This window comes from Microcebus murinus, chromosome 7, assembly GCF_040939455.1.
Source record: "Microcebus murinus isolate Inina chromosome 7, M.murinus_Inina_mat1.0, whole genome shotgun sequence".
Taxonomy (NCBI): domain Eukaryota; kingdom Metazoa; phylum Chordata; class Mammalia; order Primates; family Cheirogaleidae; genus Microcebus; species Microcebus murinus.
In genome coordinates this window covers 91,639,647-91,652,677 of record NC_134110.1, presented here as the reverse complement: position 1 = coordinate 91,652,677, position 13,031 = coordinate 91,639,647, and the positions used below count along the sequence as shown (strand labels likewise).

General features: G+C 36.4%; 1 non-coding gene across 1 annotated transcript; it reads right to left on the bottom strand.

The window, feature by feature from the left end:
• Positions 1-12,207: 12,207 nt before the first annotated feature.
• Positions 12,208-12,348, bottom strand: LOC142871994 (U4 spliceosomal RNA). Its single transcript, XR_012920246.1, has one exon. It is a non-coding gene; the product is annotated as a U4 spliceosomal RNA (small nuclear RNA).
• Positions 12,349-13,031: the final 683 nt, after the last annotated feature.

Here is a 13,031-nt window from a genome sequence, read left to right as displayed (position 1 = left end):
AACTGTTGGTAGTAAACAGTAAGTCAACCATAAAAGTTTGCAGAATTATTGTGTTTTGATAATGTAAGTACCGTGTTTCTCCGAAAATAAGACCTACCTATAAAATAAGCTCTATCAGGATTTCTAAGCATTTGCTCAATATAAGCCCTACCCCGAAAATAAGACCTAGTGATGGGTGTGGCTATGCAGCATATCTGCACAACCCATGCATTTCCTCACGGAGCGGTAAAGAAGAAAGAGCAGCCTTTCTCATCTGCCCCATCATGACAGCTACTGTCCCAGAGGTGACCTGCAAGGTGTGGGCAGCCCCACCAACAAGGTCGGCTCCCCCTGTCAGGTCCTGGCCATCCAGTGCGTGCTGCAAGCTGAAGCTTTAAGGGGAAAATAACACACCCCCTGAAAATAAGCCCTAGGGTGTTTTCTTAAGGAAAAATAAATATAAGTCCCTGTCTAATTTTGGGGGAAACATGGTATCCTCCAAAAAATACAACGAGTAAGAATTGGAAAAAAATGATAAGGTATAGCCTCTGAGGAATTAACTGGAGATCTGTATTTGTATGTACACGATTTATAGACTCCAGGTTCATGCATGACTTCTAAGCATTTAGTTGAGTTCAAATTACACTAGCAATTTTTGGTGAGGAAATATATACATATTTGGGTAGAAGATATATGAATATATATATACAATTGTGTGTGTGTGTGTGTGTGTGTGTGTGCATGTGTGTGTGCCTTCAAATCCAAGGTAACAGGGAATATTTGGGCTTTGCTATGTCTAAATTCTTATTAAAATTTCAAATAAAGGTGTTTTTCACTAACTCTTCATTCTTACTTTTGTAAATTATGCATAAAAAGGGTCAACTGGACCCAGATGGTAAATAGTGGTGATGGTAAATGGTGATGATAAATTTTTCTATCAAGGTTAAATGTTCTTTGTTTAGTCTCCTTGAGGTATCAAAGACATAGTTTTTAATTTCTATTGCTCCATACATAACTTTTATTGGACTAGAACATGCCCTTATTTGGTCTATCCTTCATGTTTCCATATTTCAGTTGCTTAGCTTCTCAGCTATCCTTAGATCTATCACTGTCCTTGGTTTCCTTTGTCTTCTCTCCACATCCTTCAGTCTCTTGTTCTCTACCCCTCCAGTCTCCCTCCCCATCATCACCAGCACTTGGATTCACTGAGACCCTCTGAAGCCTTCCCCTATAACATTAATTTCCTTTTTAGATGCTATTTTGTTTTATTTATTTGTTACTATTTAAACTTTGAAGGGAGGTGTTTTCTTTTCCCTTTTTTTCTTTTGTTTTTTGAAATAGAGTCTCACTCTATCTCCATGGATAGGGTGTAGTGGCATTATTATAGCTCACTGCAACCTCAAACTCCTGACCTCCAGTGATCCTCCCACCTCGGCCTCTCAGAGAGCTAGGATTACAAGTGTGAGCCACTGTGCCCGGCCAAGGGAGGTGTTTTCTTTTGCCTTTATTTATGTTTAGCTATGAATCTCTTTTTACATCAATGTGTTGTTTTATCATCTCATCATAGATTTCTTCATAGAATTAATGTTCTTTTTGAGAGGCATTGATTGTAGGTAATTTTCCTCTTCTGAATGTATGTATTATCTCTGAATAAATCATCTGTAATTTATTTAAAAATTACAGATTTATAAATTACAGATTTATTTATTTATTTATAAATCATCTGTAATTAATCATCTGTAATTTTTGCTTATATTGTTCCTTTCTTTAACTTTTTTGTTGTAGGATTTTTGCTTTTTGCCATGCTTTTTTTTTAAATCTCATACATATTTACCAACAGCAATCCACTACATCTTTTCTCCAGAATTTGTTTAAATAAGAAAATAAGAGGTTTTTAACCTATTACTTATATAAAATTTCAAATATTTTTATAAGCTAACATGCAAATTTATGCTTGCGTTTTGTAAAATAAAATAAACATTTCAAAGATTAAATCACAGATTCAAAATAAGTGAAGTGTATGTATTTATTAACTTTAACATTATTTTTCTCCAACTTCATCTAACTTCCTAGATCTTTTGCACAGAATTCTCTACCAGTATAGTACATAATGGCCCCGGGCAGTAATGACTCAAAAATCGTACCACATTCACTATAATATCTGGTGACTATTGTGGCAGCTAAAAGATTGGGCATGTTACTGTCCTTTGTGATGACTTTTCAGTCTCTTTAGACTGTTTTCTAAAGAGACTAAATATCTGTTCTTGAAGTCATTGGATTTGCCCTCAACTTTTAAAATATCACTGCAAACATATTGTTTAAATTTTTTGTAAAAAGCTGTAATTGCATGAGTAAATTAGAGTAAACTAACACTGGTGTATTTGAGGGAATGAGAGATCATTATTAAAAACAATATGCATATATTTTAAATGGGTTTTATTATGTATATAAAAGTTTGTTTATATTTGTGTGTGTATATGTATATATACACACACACACACACATAAGGGCAGGAACTCTGATTTTGCTACCATTGATTTCTCAGTGCATAACACAATGCTTGGCACATAGTTGGTTAAGATAAATATTTATTAAATGTTCACTCTCTTTGTCTCTATCTCTCTTCCTTTCTCTCTCTGTCATTCATTAAAGTCTGCAGTGGAAATAGAAAGAAGCTACTTTGAGGCGCTGAGATACAGGTTTCAAATATGACTAAAAATAACTAACCAAATAAATTCATAGTTTTTTTAAAAAAATTAAACTATTTATTTTGTGATAATTATAGATTCATATACAGATGTAAGAAATAGAGAGATCCCCTGTATCCTTTACCCTCAATTATAAAATATTGTAAAAAGTTGTAAAATATTGCACTATCCAGGGTGTCCCAAAAGTCGCCATACATAGGGAAAATGGGAAATTGTAGCTAAATGTATCTTTATTTACAAAACATTCACTACAAAATTTTTCCTTGCATGGAAACTTTTGCGACACCCTGTAGTACAATAGTACAACCAAAATATTGATGTTGATACAGTCAAGATACGGATTGATTCCATGGTGACAAGTATCCCCATATTACCTTTTTATAGTCAAACCTACTTCCCTCCCACCCCCAACTTCTCTTAACCCTGAACAACCACTAATGTGTTATTTATTTCTGTAATTTTCTCATTTCGAGAAGGTTATATAAATGGGACCACATAGCATGGAACCTCTTGGTATTGTCTTTTTACACTCTTCCTAATTCTCTAGAGATTCTTCCAAATTGCGTGTAACAATAACTCGTTTATTTTCACTGCTGAATAGTTTTTTATGGTGTGGATATAAGACAGTTTATTTAACCATTCAGCCACGAAAGACATCTGGGTTGTTTCTAGTTTTTGGCTATTAGGAATAAAGCTGCTATAAACATTAATTTACAAGTTTTCATGTGAGCATAAGTTGTAACTTCTCTGGGATAAATGCTTAGGAGTACAATTTTTAAAAAAGAAAGTGCCAAACTGTTCTCCAGGGTGGCTGTACTATTTTATATTCTCATGAGAAAAATAAGTATCCAGTTTCCCCACATCCTTGCCAGCATATGGTTTTGTCTGTATTTTTTACTTGTAGTCATTCTAATAAGCGTGTGATGATATCTTACTTGGTTTTAGTGTGTGTTTCCCTGATGATTAATAATATTGTACATCTTTTCATGTGCTTATTTGCTATCTGTATGTCTACTTGGGTGAAATGTTTTTCATGTCTTTAGCCTATTTTTAATTGGATTATTTGGGGATTTTTGTTGTTGAATTTTGAGAATTCTTTGTATATTCCAGATGTTAATCTTTTTGAGATAGGGAAACAGCAGGCCTTGCTGGGTTAGAAGTCATAACCCACGAACAAAGGTCTCTGATAAAATAGGAGACAGCAGAGAAACCAGCCCAAACCAGCTAGAACCCAGATGGCCACAACAAAAAACCACCACAGGTTACCCTTCCTGCTCATTACACTCTGCTTGTAATGTATTGACTTACTAAAAATAAACTCCCACCAGCACCATACAAATGCCATGGCCACTCCCAGAAGTTACTGTATATGGGTCAAAAAGAGGAAGAACTCTCAACTTCTGGGAACTCCTCACCCCTTTTCCAGAATTCTTATGAATAAGCCTCCCTCTGTTTATTAAACAATATAAATTTAAATAGAAGATATAAAATAAGACCCCAGAAACTCACAAAGTGCCGCTCTCTGTTGCTCTGGGAGATAGCCAATGCTCTGCCTATGGAGCAGCCTCCTTCTGTCTCTGTTACTGCAATACACTCGCTTCTGCTCTACTCTGAGGCTGGCTCTTGAATCTTTCCCCTGTGAATCTGACGACCCACTTGGCCTGCAGGTGGGACCCCAGCTTTGGAGTCTACTTTCCTGTATCACTTTGTTGGATATGTAGTTTACAAATAATTTTCCCCAGTGGATAGTGTGTCTTTTCTTCACCTTTTTTAATAGGGTCTTTCACAAAGCAAAATTTAAACATTTTTGATAACGTCCAGTTTGTCTATTTTTCCTTTTATGGTTTGTGCTTTTGGTGTCAAATCTGAAAAGTTTTTATGTGTCCTAGATTCTGATGATCTACTCTTCTGTTCTTTTCAAAGTTTATTATTTAGCATTATACATTAAAGTACTTGGTTTCTTTTCAGTTAGTTTTTGTATAAGGCGTGAAACGTAGATTGAGGTCCTTTTTGCCTGGAGATGTCCAATTGTTCCAGCACCATGTGTTGTAAAGATTATCTTTTCTCCATTGAATTACTTCTGCACCTTTGTGAAAAATCAGTTGGGAATATTTGTGTTGGTCTATTTCTGTGTTCTCAATACTATTTGGTCAATCAATATGTCTCTTTTTCCACCAATACCACATTATCTTGATTACCATAGGTCTATAATAAGTTCTGAAATCAGACTGATTCTTTACACTTGTTCTTCAAAATTGCTTTAACTGTTATAGTTCTTTGACTTTCAACATAAATTTTAAAACAATCTTGTTCATATATACAAATATTTTTCTGGGAATTGTATAGGAATTGCATTAAACCTATACACACAAATACATATATATTTGAGGAAAATTGACATCTCTACCATGTTCAGTCATCTAATCCATGAATATATATGTGTATATGTGTATGTAGATATGTCTTTCCATTAATTTATGTTTTTGTTGATCTCTCATAATATTTTGTAGTCTTCAGCATACTAGTCCTGTACATGTTAACTTAGATTTACACTCAGGTACTTTTTTTGTAAATGATATTACATTTTAAATTTTGGTGTCCACATGTTTATTGCTGGTATACAGAAATAGATTGGTTTTTAAATGTTGTTCTTACATCCTCTGTCATTGCTGAACTCTCCTATTCTAGTTTTTGTGTATGGGAGTCCTTAAGATTTTGTACCTAAACAATCATATCATCGGTTAATGGAAGCAGTTTTCTTTCTTTCCTTCCTATCCATATATCTTTTATTTCCTTTCCTAGCCTCATGCACTGGCTAGAACTTCTGGCACTAGGTTTAATAAGAGTGGCAAAATGGGTATCTTTACCTTGTTCCTGATCTTAGGGGGAAAACATACAATCATTTGCCATAAAGTATAATGTAATGTTGTAATAATTTTGTAAATGCTCTTAATGAAGTTAAGGGAGCTTGTCTCTGATACTACTTTTTTGAGTTTTTATCATTATCATGAATATGTTGATTTTGATTAATTGCATTTTCTGCGTAGATCATATGATCATATACTTTCCTTCTTTAGCCTGTCATTATGGTGGATTGCATTGATCAATTTTCAAATATTAAACTACATCTGCATTCTTAAGATAAACCTCACTTGGTGATGGTGCATAATTCTCTTTACACATTGCTGAATTCTATTTGCTACTAACCTGTTGAGGATCTGAGTCTGAATTCATGAGGATTATAAATCTGCAGTTTTATTTTCCTGTACTACCTTTGCCTGGTGTTGGTATCAAGGTAATACTAGTTTCATAAAATGAATTAAAAAGTATTTAGCTTCTATTTTCTGGAAGAAATTGTGTAGAATCAGTGTTCGTTCTTTAAATGTTTGGTGGAATTACTCAGTGAAAAGTATAGGCCTGGAGATTTATTTTTTGAGAGTTCTAAAATTATGAATTGAATTTCTTAATAGAGAGTATTTTAAATTATCTAATTTATATTGGGTAAGCCATGGCAGTTTGTATTTTTTAAGAAATTGATCCATTTCATTTAAATTGTCATTTAAATCCATTCCATTTAAATTGTCAAATTTATATGTATAGAATTGTTTATGGTACTTAACAAAAATTGTTATTTTTTGATGTCTGCAGAGTCTATAGTGATGTATCCACTTTTGTTCTTGATGTTGGTAATTTGTGTCTTCCCTCATTTTTCTTTGTTAATCTTGACAGAAGGATGCCAATTTTATTGATCTTTTTGCCTGAACCAGCTTGTTTGTTTTATTGTTTTTTTTTTCTGTTGTTTTCCTGTTTTCAACTTTATTGATTTCTGCTCTTTATTATTTCTTTTATTTTTCTTGTTTTGAGTTTATCTAGCTCTTCTCTTCCTAGATTTTTGACCTGAGAACTTAGAGTATTGATTTAAGGTTTTCCCTCTTTTCTGTATGCATTTTGTGCTAGAAATTTCCCTCTCACCATGCCTTTAGCTGGGTGCCACAAGTTTTAATATGCCATATTTTTATTTTCTTTCAGTTCAATGTATTTTTTCATTTCCCTTGAGACTAACTCTTTGACTCATGGATTATTAACAATGTGTTGATTAGTTTCCAAGTATTTGAAATTTTCCTGTTATCTTTCTGTTTCTGATTTTTAATTTGATTCCCTTGTGGTTTGAAAGCACATTCCATGTGATTTCAGTTTTGAAAAACTTGTTGAGGTTTGTTTTATGGTTCAGGATATAGTCAATCTTAGTATATGTCTGTTGAGCCATGAAAAGAATGTATCTTCTACTTTGTATATAGTGGAGTGTCTATAAAGGTCAAGTAGATCCTGTTTGTTAATAGTGTTACTGAGTTCTTCTATATCCTGGCTAATAGCCTGTCTGGTTGTTCTATCAACTGTTGAGAGAGGGGTGTTGAAGTCTTCAACTATAGTTGTGAATTTGTCTATTTCTCCTTTCACTTCTTCCAGTTTTTTCCCTTGTATGTTTTATAGCTCTGTGCCCCTGATGCATACACATTTAAGGTTGTTGTGTTTTCTTGGTGAATTGACCCTTTCATCTTTCTATAATGCTTATCTCTGTCTCTGGCAAGTTTCCCATGTGGTCTCCATTTACATCCAAAGGGGAGTGGCTCCTTATTACCCTTGTAGAGGGGGTTGGGATTTTGGATCCCCACTGAGCCTCCACGGAAAGCTTCCTGGCATACAGGGATAGAAGTGCCTTATTACAGTTCTCCCATGACCTCTACTGACACCACCCTAGTCTGGACAAGGAGCAGGAGCATAGGCCCCTAATTTTAAATCTCCCCTGACACCACAGAGAGGGAAGGGCCCTTGTTATTGTGTGGTGGAAATGAAAACTCTGGCTCCCTACTCAGTGTTTTTTGACACCACCCCTGTAGCAATATTAAGTCCCCACACTAGAGTCTGGCAAGGGTGCAAGTCCTGGCTTCCCACTCACTTTCAGTGACAGGGATGGGACTCGAGTCTTAGTTTCATCTGTGTTTTCTGGCTGGAGTAGAGTGGTTATTGTGTAAAAGTGTTCTGTCTTGCAAGGCTGCTCCTTTCCTGGTCCTTTGGCTTGAGAGAGCAGGTCTTTGTCGGTGCGTTTTTTTGGTCTATGCCTACTGACATTTCCGAATTGCTGGAAAAAAAATCAGGAAACTCATTAGTATGTTATTTTTGGGGTTCCAAAGTTCTTGGTCAGTCTACTTTCTTCCCCCTCCTTTTTCCCATGTCTTCTTACACTTGTTTTATGTATAATGTTCAGGGATTTTAGCTACATAGAGACAGGAAGAGGAAAAAGTATGTGTACCTCATCTTTCCAGAACTGGAAGTCTCTGCATATGTTTTTTTATTTAAAATGTTTTAAAAAGCATTTACTTTTCCTCATATGTATCTTGATAAAGGTAAGTCCTTTAAAACACATACCAACTCTATAGTTTTTAAAAAAATACTAATGCATTAAATTTGCTTCAACACATATGAATGGTAGATTATTAAATGTGCGCAAATATTCTTTAATAAACAAAGCATACACACACACACACACACACACACATCTTACAGAGGTACTTGTAAAGAGAAACAAGGAAAATAAGATTTTTCTATCCTAATAGATTCCAGTACTTGACAGGGGTATATTTTTGGAGTATATCTCTGCCTTACTTAGCTGTTGCCATAACAATGCTACATAAAAACCATTCCAAAACTCAGTGGCTCAAACCTTATTCTCATGTTCATGGGTCTTCGGGTCAGATTGGCTGCATATTGGCTGGGCTGAGCCTGTCTCCAGATTCCAGGCTTTCGGCTGCTGTTTGGGTTCCTGTCAGAGACATGTGTCTCTTATCTTCTTGGACCAGCAGCTCCCGGGACATGTGAATTGCTTCGTGTGTCTCATTCCCAAGCTCAGGCTGAAAGGGCAGACACCGTCCAAGATACACTCCATGGTAGATGATTGCATCACTGATCCCAATGAGACACTCGAGACCTCTGCTTGAAACTTTTTTACTAACATTCCATGGGCCAAAGAAAATCACAAGGCCAAGTTCAAGAACATGAGGCAGGGAGAGTGCCTTGCACATGGTGATAAAGGAGGGGAATCATTGTTTGCTGAACACTAACACAAATTATAAAAGATCTTTTTTTAAATTAACCTTGTTACAATCATGAAAGGGAAGCAAAACTAGCTCATATGCCACCATGCACTTTACAAATGTACCAGGGCCTTTTCCCTTTTTACTCAGTTATTTAGAGTGCTGGAGCCAGTCCCCTTGTCTTAGTACCTAAAGTAACCACTTAGTAGCCATTCCCTGACCTTTCTGCTCATGTCTGGTTTAAGAGTGGCTTCTCCAAGTTTGGCCTTCTCCAGTTACAGCTGTTCCTTCAAAGAAAAAGGTATTTTCTCTACCTTCTTATACATCCAAGTACAAAAAAATATTGACATTGTGTCATTCCTTGGTGTGTATAAATGTCTCGGTGTATGTGTGTTGTTGAGATTTTTCATATGGTGACAAAAGCAGTTTGTCTAGAATTCTTACCTCCAAATTTAATAGTTTCTTTTCTTGCCTTCTTGAACATTTCCATTTCCTTTAATTTTAAATCTCTAACTGTGTTTCCCTAACTTGAGATGCTATAAAGATGTATAAGATTAACCAGTTGTACGAGTAGAGAAAAGCTGGTATTTGATTCTGCCTCTGAAACTTCCCAGATGTTTCATCTTAGGCAAGTCAGGAGCCTTTCAGAAACTGTTTTCCTGTGTGCAGTGGAGCTAATAACAATACCAGCCTTACTGGATTATTGTGAAGATTGCATGAGATCATGCATTTTAAATTCCTCTGTGAACAGACCAGCGCTGTTCAATTATAAATTATTCAGGTATACAAATTGAATTGGAGGGGAAATGTGCATTTTTCTCAATTTCTCCTTATGATAATTCCAAGTCAAAACATTCAGAAACAAATGAGGGGAGACCTCCTTTATTTAAACAGCTGGAGTGACTTCCTTTTTCACAATTCCATGGGTTGGAGGAAGCTGATAGAGTTGGAATTCCCGCATATTGATTGCATCAAAAATGTCATTAGGAGAGTTCACCCAAAGGTAAAATATTATCACCTATTTGGTCATGAGCCCTGATTTTATCTCATGTGTGTGCTATGTGTGTTGTAGGGCCATGTTTGGCCCTAGGCACTCTTCTTTTTGGGGTATCTATACTATACCATATTAAAGGCTCACCATAAAAACAATTTTTTTGCTGTAAAATGGAAATCATTTTATAATTTTGCTTTAGAAATTATTTGCTTCAAGCAGTCTATTCAAATTTTTATTGCATATGATTTATCAGCCATCATCTTGCCATTTAGAAATTCTTAAGAAGTGACAAAATCAGACTTGAAAATTATTTTAAAAGTTGCCATATTACCATGAGCTCGAAATTTAACAAGTACATAATGAGGTTGATATGATGTTACGTTTTGCTGACACAATCAAAATATATTCATTTTTTTCTGCCACATAAACAGATAAATGGAATATAATTGAGAGTACACAGAATCATGTGCCAATTTGTATTAATAATTAGGCATTTATAAGTAGACTATTCCATAAACGGTGCATGGACAATTCCGTTTGGAAAAATTGTTTCATATCTTATGCTAAATCTGAAAAGAAGCTCTGACTCGGGTGGGGCAAAGGCAATATACATAACCTAAACACCTGTACCCCTGTAATATGCTGAAATAAAAATAAATAAATAAATAAATAAATAAATTTAAGTGTAAATTGTCAAAATGCTCCTCAAACATTATTTGCTAAAATATATTAATTTTTATTTGAGGGATGTTTTGATATATTGGAGTACATATATATTTTCTGAGGGATCTCAAACATTTCCTAGGATTCTTAATACCGTAGCCCTGAGGCATACAGTCTGGATAAAGGGAACCCCAGGCCTGGCTCTTTAGGTACGTGTCCTTGCAAAGTTTACTTAATATTTCTGGGCTTGCCAGACCTCACTGCTGTGTGGGAACAAATTGATGCCTGAAACTTTTCCAGTATCAAAATTCAAGTGCCCTAGTCTGACTTCCAACTCCCTGTGTGTGGTAGACAGAGAAATGGCCCCCTGAAGATGTCCATGTCCTAATTCCTGGAGCCTGTGAATAAGTTACCTTACATGAAAATAAATAAATAAATAAAAAGACTTGTAGATGGAAAAAATGAAGGATCTTGAGATGAGGGATTATCTGGCTGGGCCCAATATAATCCCAAGGCTCCTTACGAGGGAAAAAGGGACATGGGAGGTTAGAGGAGGAGAGATGACGATGGGATCATACATCAGGGTGTTGCCATTGCTGGCTTTGGAAATTGAAGAGGACCTCCAGCCATGGAATGTGGGCAGCTGATGGTCTGGAGAACCTGTGGCCTTGGGGTCGCATGTGACCTTCTGTATCCTTGAGTGTGGCCTTTTGACTGAATCTAAATTTTATAGAACAAATCCTTTTAATAAGGTCAAGGGTCTGCACTTGGGGATCTGGAGGGCCACATGTGGCCTTGAGGCTGCAGGTTCCCCACCCCTTACTGAATGGATTGTCTTTGAGAGCCTCCAGAAGCAACTTAGTCCTGCCAACATCTGGATTTTTAACCCATAGGGATGACTGTAATAGAGTAAATCTGTATTGTTTTAAACCTTTGAGTTCATGGTAATTTGCTACAGCAGCAGTAGGAAAACTGCTAGAGGCTTGTGATCCTAGGCACCCACCTCTCCATTCTTGCTAGGGTCCCAGGCTCTGCTTGCTTGAAACTCAAATCCCTTAGACCCAGATTCCCTGATGAGTGCTTCCCACAGGCTGCCCTTTGGGGCCCTCTGTGTTCTTATGCATAAGTTCCATTTTTTTCCTCCTCCCTTCTACAAAGTCTTTGTCTTTCCATAACCCTTCCTACTGAAGCCCCTCTATCTATTACAGAAGAAAGTTTACTTTGCATGTGCTCTGCAGCTGGCCTTAAACGTGCCAGATGAAACAATGAGACTTCTTGCAAATATCATCCTTTAACTTCAAAACCAAGAAAAAAATTAAATACTATTAACATAAAAACAATGTTTTAAACATCTTGTCAGCTCACATACTTTTCTGCCTCTACCTGCCCTTAGGAATAAAACGGATGCTCCATGAAGGTATGCCTTGTTCAGTTTGAACTTTCCTTTCTTCTTGCCACAAACACTGAATTTTCTTGGGATCACTCACATCTGAAAAGCCAGACCTTAATAACAACCTGGATTTGCCCTGGAGTGTTACATTTATCAACCAGGACAATCGCATTTTAGTTTCTGTTCTGTTGTAATCCCCTCCCTGCGTGAACCCGAGCAGGTAACTACCACTGTCACAGGGGCTAAGCAGGATGGAAGGTAAGGTGTTGTGAGACTAGAACCCTTGTGAAGAAGGGCCCGTTCAAAAGAAACAAGAGTCTGGGAATGGTGGGCAAAGAATAGACAGAGGGGGTATTCTGAAAAAAAATTTTTTTAACTCAGTCCCCATAGGGAATGTCAAAAATCGCCAGTGGCGACTGTATTGCAAGTTGTCATGGTGGGGTATTGGGAAAAGTTTTCAATTAGCAATAATCATGCCTTGGATAAACCTCATTGGCTGTGATACTGCTTCTGCACAAAGCTGAAAATTTGAGCTCTTGAAGGTTAAATAGTCTGACTGATGTCCAGGTCATGGGTGTGGTCAACATAGTGGGCAGCTTATGCAGAAGAGTAATGAAGGTGACCAGAGTTCTCATGTTTGAGGCTGCCGTAAAGTAGAATCAATGGGCAATGGTTAGTCCATCTGTTGGAAGACAATTAAATTTGATTTTAGCCAATTTGCCATGGACTCTTTCACACACCTTTTAGTCAATTGCATGAAATCATTTCAATGACTATAAATGCCTCTGGTATACTGCCATTTTATTCCAAGGTATATATTTTTTCATTTATCCACAATGGCTATCCTTCATGTAATAAAGGCATTACTAAGAATAAGACAGGAAATCCAACCCTTGGATAGTAGATCAATGCAAAGAAAACTCACTTCCATCTGGCTTGCAAACATTCTGAAACAACTGTTTGGAAACAAATATACCCAGCTTGTTGAAGAGTGGTAACTCAATGAGGTGCAAACAGTAAATGGTTTGATTTTTCTCGTTACTGCCTTCAGTGGTGCTATTGCAAATCTTTCCTTCAAGCCTTTTAATGGTATTCGCCACAAACCTCATAGCTTGCCTGGCACTTTTAGGCATAAAAATTGCAATCCAGTTTCATCCAATTTAGAACTTAGTTCTTACATTCAATTTTATTCCCCCTTCCCCCCT